The following is a 7,008-nucleotide window of genomic DNA, read 5'->3' as shown; positions in this document are numbered from 1 at the left end:
TTGTGTGTGTGTGCGTGTACACGGAAAAGGGTGGGGGGGGGGCGACAGATTCAAATGTCGACAATACAAAAATATCTGTGAGCATACAACATCTGACAGGTAGTAGTAAAAAGGACTTACAGGCGGGCGATGGAAAGAACTTCAGATTTACAATATGTCGTTTATATGGAGGGATAGGTGGCTGGAATGACATGTCGCGGGTATGCAGAGAAACCAAAGGTACGAAATACTTCATGTTCCTGTTGCTTATGTAAGTGTAGTTGGTCGAACGAAAGAAGAAGGGGGGAGAGAGAGAGAGAGAGAGAGAGAGAGAGAGAGAGAGAGAGAGAGAGAGAGAGAGAGAGAGAAATACAGAGAAACAGAGAGACAGAGAGACAGAGACAGAGGCAGAGGCAGAGAAATGGAGATATAGACAGAGAGGCAGACAGACAAACAGACAAACAGGCAGACACATAAACGGAAAGACAGACACACAGATACATAAACGAACAAACAGACATACAGACAGGCAGACAGACAGACAAACAGACAGACAGACAGACAGAGGACGAGAAACTCACTAAAACAGTGACAGACAGAAAGTGAGCTTCTTTATTATTTATAGAAAATATAAACCTAAGAGACAAAAGAAAAACAACCTTCCACCATAAGTGAGGTAAAAAAATGCACCTCAAAACGTCTTCGGAGAATCCTCTCAACAATTTCAGCTTTCAAGCGAAAGAGAAAACCGTCAGCATCACAGTATAAAAAGAAGGTGAAATCACGTGAATTATGAGGCGGATAACGAGGCCGGTAAATACTAATCGGCGCATAAACCGTTTTCGCGCCCGCTTCAAAACCGTGACAAAACCCAGAAACCGTATTTCCTTCCAGACTATCTGTCTAAATCCACCCCGAAGATACGCGTATCTCAGAGCTTCACGGAGATGAGAAGCGATCTGGGCTGCCTTAAAGCTTTTGGTTCTCTTTCAAGGCGAGCCAAAATAGCTAAAGCGAAAACACCGTGTACTCCCCTAACTCACGTTTTCGCGCTGAGAAAAAAGTGTGACAATGTTGATGATGTGTGATATTTCTCTTGGATCATAGGGTATTACTACCATCATCAACAGACTCATCTCTAAGTGGGCCAATGTCTCTCCGAGGATCATGAGAACCACAGCACCTCTGAGGAAAGCACAGGGGTAATTTCACCTTTTGATAAGACCAATGGAATTGAAATATCATATCAATGTTCAGTCGGGGAAGCATACAGAGAAACCTCAGTTGCGCAATCATAGATGGGCGTGCTGTATCTCCCTCGCGTTGAACTGTGTTAGAACGAGAGAGCGATAAGCACATAGCTACACACGTCGAAGAAATGTAAAAAATCTTAGAGGTATAAAAAAAGAGTGTATGGAAGAACTTTGTTTATCTGTCTGCTTGTCTGATGCTTTGGGATTTTTTCGGGGGGTGGGGGGTAGTACCCCTTGACCAAATTTCTATTTCTTCCTTTTAAGAGACGAAGGAAAGAGAATAAATAAACAGCAATACTTGTTTACGACACAAATAAGGGGGAAAAGACGAGGTGGAGAAAACTAACTTGTAACATATTATGGGTTTAGGTATATAGAGGGGTTATCTGCGGCACTCTCTGGCCAGCTGTTATGTCTGAAAATCATTCCAGAAGGCAATGATTACACCGACAAACAACAGAAGGAGTAGAAGGCATCAACACAGTCGTCAACTATGTACAAAGAACACGGTCAATGTGCTCTTAAAACTGAGATAATGGTAATGCTTTTGCGCAAACTGGTCTTGAAGCTTTGCTTAGATTGGTGCAAACAGCGTAGAAATACTTGATGACTTTAAAATATATTTGTTGTTTTGCGCACAGTAAAACGTGGGATTGCTGTTATCATTGGGGAAATGAGATGATACTTGATAAACCAAAATACTTATAAGTATCCCCAAAGAAGTATTTTGTCTTACCGCTGTTGTATAGGGCTTTGGATAATTATGTAGTACACAAATTAATGTCTTTCTTCTTCTTCCTCCAACACCCTCTATCTCATCCCCCACCCCTTTTCTCTCTCTCTCTCTCTCTCTCTCTCTCTCTCTCTCTCTCTCTCTCTCTCTCTCTCTTTCCCTCTTTCTCTCTCTCTGTCTCTCTCTGTCTCTGTGTGTCTGTGTGTCTGTGTGTCTGTGTGTCTGTGTGTCTGTCTGTCTGTCTGTCTGTCTGTCTGTCTGTCTGTCTGTCTGTCTGTCTGTCTGTCTGTCTGTCTGTTTCTCTCTCTCTCTCTCTCTCTCTCTGTCAAAATGCACGTGCACACATTATAGTATTATTATTATGCACATACACATGCCTATAGTAGACAAAACAAACTAGGATTGACCTTACCAAGGCAACATGGGGGGGGGGGTGTATCCGTTGGACAAGGGGTAAAGGCATGTTTAGTAATCCTCTTGGAAAATGTGGCTATTTTATTCCACTTCAGACGATCAGCTATAGTTTACGCTATCAAACAGGACCCTCAGGCCTTCATTGAGAAAACTCGAGAGTTTTGAAGCCTTAGGGAAACAAAGTGGTCATTCTTTTTTTAGAATACAAGGAGCGTTATAATATCGTTCACTAACCTCTATTCCATTTTGGCTTGACACGACTTAGACAACAGTATCAATGAGTTGATATTAACAGACGCTTTAGAAAAAAAAACGTTATGAATAATTAACTTCTATTCAAAAAAGGTATTAGCATTTGTTTTCATTTTTTTTAAGCACTGGATGTATGCAAAACCACTTCGCATACAACCCTTTTTAAGGTATTACATATGGAAGGGGATGTAAATAGAAACTGCAGCCTGCTAAGTTTGAGAGCTGGTGTTGGCCTTGGACAAGAAAAGGTCAGGAAAGGTTCCCTTTTTAGACCGCGGATTTATATGTGTAGCCTACGAGTTGCGAAAGCTCCTGGACCCTGCAAACACCTTATTGGTCTCATTACTGTGACACTGTGGGGTCGTAAGAGTACGTACAGAAAGCAAGAACTGGAGGAAGCCAATGGAGGCAAAGGCAGATAATATACGCAGAAAGGTGGGGTAATCAATAAATAAGCTGAAAAACACAAGTAAGGAGACAGTAAAGTTTGCACGGTAAGGTCAGAATATGGGTAAAATAGCAACGTCTTAACTGTAGGATAAGTCAAGAGGGGTTGCCACTTCTGGGTCTGTCGTCTTTGATAGGATTAAACCAAGTGGAAATAGAGCTGTTCAAAGCCAATCGAACTAATCATATTCAAAACCATTTCGTCAGGAATCGAATGAATACCATCCACATCGTTGTCAAGAACAACAGAAAGTAGAAGTGTCCAACGTCTTGCTTCAAATTCTCTTGGCTTGCATTAGAAGCACTCTAACCATTCTAGACAGTAACTGTGGCACCGAATAATACAAGTCTCCCCGCTTCCTCTTCTCCTCGAACTCATTCCAATTCTTTTGACTTCTTGTTGCAATACTGTCCTTGTGGTACCTTGCACTGCGTACGAAAACCCTTCTCTGTAGCTGCCGTTTGTTGTCGACGTAAAGCCAGCACCCTCGTGATGACGTTAAGAACAGACTGGTATGACCCATGAGACTCCTGGATAGATAACATAAACAACAGCCCTGAAAAGACAAAATTGTTCCGACCACACCAGAACATCCACAAACCACCCAGTCATTTTTTTAGAAGACAAGTGTCTCACAAAAGAAAAGTATCCCTTCAGATTCGCTACATCTTGCACTCCTTGAAGATATTTTCTTACTGTATCGTGGGCCAGCAGGCATCCTGTGAGTGCATGTGCCAAAATAATAAATGCCATAGAGCCATAAGTTTCTCAACTCCCCACATCAAAGACAGCAGGGGCCCCAGCCCCTCAGCACACGGCTTGATCACACGTTGTTTATGGGCTCTTTCTTCACCAACATCCAGCTGCGCCAAACAAAATTTTACCAAAAAATTCCAATCTCCTCCCCTCTTTTATTCAACCCAGATAAACCTCAATTCAAAAACAGAGAACGAGTTTCTCTTTCGATGAATGTTTAAAAAATGTTCCAAACTCTCTCTCTCTCTCTCTCTCTCTCTCTCTCTCTCTCTCTTTCTCTCTCTCTCTCCCCCCCCTCTCCCCCCATCTCTCTCTCTCTGACTCTCTTTCTCTCTCTCTCTCCCTTTCTCTCTCTCTCTCACACACACACGCTCCCCCCTCACTCTTTTAAAATCTCCCACATGACTTCTTAACCTTCATAACTTCGGCCGTTCTTTACAAGCAAGCTGATGATACCCGGAAGTGGGAGAGGGATAAAGGAGTGATAGGAAACAGGCGTCTTCTTCTCCACCCTCTTCTCCTTCCCGCCTCCTTTGGTATCACGCGTGGTTCGTAGTCTGCCCCAGCGTGAACTCAACAAACTGGACTGGGCCAGGGTAAACATCACGATGATAATGATAACATGCATATACATATTATAAACATACAGAATATTACAGACACTACATATATACGTGCATGTGAGCGCGTAAAAGCACGTAGGTAAACAAAAAATGTGGGAGAAACATAATATCAATGGTCTGAAGTGCCCGCTGTGAACATCAAACCCACCTGGGCAGTAAAACGAACAACAGTTTTATTCGTGGAATCTGTCTTGGTAAAATTCTGAATTAATATCCCAACACCGAAGGTGAGTATCACCTTGGTACTTTCAGAAACGATACACAGGGTGATTAAAAAAAGAATAAGAATATTTTTAAAATACAGCGTGACGATTTTGGTGTATTCTTTTTCAATAACCCTGTACTATTTTCGGTTAAAGAACAGCAAGTGGCAAACTGAAAGAGAAAAAAAAATCCCCGTTGCGCCCTGGAATGAGGAACACAGATTATGCAGCAAAAGAGATCAAGGGACCGAATATCGAAGAAGAATAAGAGCTTTCAACAGCACTGTTCTTTCAAATATAAAGCCCTCTGTTTTTGTCAGAACGTCCAAAAAGCCGGTCCCTCCAAGGAGAGAGCAACCTGAATAGCGAGAGAATCATCATGAGCAAATACTCGTAGACAGTACGGAAAGAGAGAGGTGTCTTCCATTAATACTAACATCATGAATAATTCAAACTGCTTTCGATTGCTTGTGATGGTGTGAAGGGTGAGGTGCGAAACCAGCAAGCTTTTTTCAAGATGCAGCACAGAAAAAAAAATATTATGGATGTCGCCATCTTAGTTCTGGGTGTACCCATTATATCATCAACAGTGTACAGCAAAAATTAACAAAGCCAAAGCTTTGGAACAAAAAAAAGAAAAAAAGAAAAAGAAGAAGAATGGTTGCTCAGACAAAAATATTTCACTATCTACACGTGAACGTAATAAACGTTTATCTTGTGACCAGAGAAAAGTACAAATATGCAGACTCGTAAATTCCATTATATGATCAGAAGAGTGAAACCAACTGTCTCTCTCTCTCATTCTCTCTCCCCCCCCTCTCTCTCTCTATCTCTCTCTCTCTCTCTCTCTCTCTCTCTCTCTCTCTCTCTCTCTCTCTCTGGATACTTTTTTTTCCGTCCAGACTTTACCACTTTGCTAAAGTTAGATGGTTTTCTAGAAAACTATTAGAACAAAAGTATTTGATCCTTTAAAGTTAGAAAAACTTACACTCCATGATTCAAACGGCTCACTCGCCTTCGGATCAACTTTGTTGCGTGAGATACTAGACGGTATTTCTGGGTACCCAACAAAGTCCTCGTTACTAAATATAACGTTTATTTAACATTACAGACGATCATATTGACACGTTGACATACAATTTTTAAGGCGCTGTGACTGCTGGGACCCACAAAGCTTTGTCTGATCGAGCCAAGCCTACTGGGAAGACCATCGATACAAAGAATCTTGATACGGACTTGAAAAACGCACGTCAAAAAAAAAAGAAGAAAATCTCACCAAAAATATAGAAACGTAAAAAAAACCCAGCCAGACACTGAAAAATTGTGATAGTGATTGTAGATGTTTTACGCGCCCATCGACACATTTTAAACCATTCAATATAGGCGGGAGTAACTGCCTTGAGAATAGAGACCGCAGAACAAAACACCGGGAGAAGTGGACACTCACTTATAATAATAATAACATCCCTGTCTTCTTCAGTAATGTAATTTTCTCGTAAGTGCATTCCTGTTTATTCTAGACTCCTCGAATGTTCTATTTTAGTGATAGGGTATGACGCGTTGCACAGGAGTGGAGTAAGAGCGGGAAATACACAGACGGGAACACAGTCATTTGACTGGCTACGGTGTCGGAGTCCGCCAGACATCGACACTTCAGGCTCTCAACAGCTCATGGGTTATTCCACAGATGATCCAACTTAAAGAATTAGAAGCACGAAGACAATCTCCCTACTGAATAGTTAAACAAAGAATGGGATCCAAAAATTCTGGCCAAATGACAAATGCCTCCTTTGTGCAGAACGTTCCTGGTAAAAATGGGTAAGAAGAAAATTGCTCGCTGCTCTATCCTTTAGAAGGTTGTTTGGTAGTTATCTTTTGTTGTTGTTGTTGTTGTTGTCGTTGTTGTTGTTGTTGTTGTTGTTGTTGTTGTTGTTGTTTTTGTTGTTGTTGTAGTACTTTAGCAAACTGATGCATGGAGATTAGAGACAACGTAATTCTTTTCCTATTTCGAGAAACCCCAAGAATTTATTTGGTTACACCATACTGAACATGCGTTGATGTGGTAGTGTGTGGCCATACTTGGAACACAAAACGAGTGTCTTCATTGCAAAACATACAAGATGCACTAAGGAAAAACATATATTCGGAAAAAAATGATCGCGTATAAGAATGTTTGTTTCGGTAAAGCTCAAAATCAAGTTCTAGTAGACAACTGGGAAATCAAAATTAGGGGAGAGGGAGTGAGACAGAGAGAGAAAGAGAGAGAGAAAGTAAGTAAGAGAGAAAGAGAGAGAGAAAGTGAGTGAGAGAGAGAGAGAGAAAGAGAGAGAGAGAGAGAAAGAGAGAG

The sequence above is a fragment of the Aplysia californica genome, unplaced genomic scaffold, assembly GCF_000002075.1.
Source record: "Aplysia californica isolate F4 #8 unplaced genomic scaffold, AplCal3.0 scaffold00607, whole genome shotgun sequence".
In the NCBI taxonomy this organism is placed as follows: domain Eukaryota; kingdom Metazoa; phylum Mollusca; class Gastropoda; order Aplysiida; family Aplysiidae; genus Aplysia; species Aplysia californica.
The sequence above is the reverse complement of the archived record's forward strand: the minus strand, read 5'-3'. Positions refer to the sequence as shown.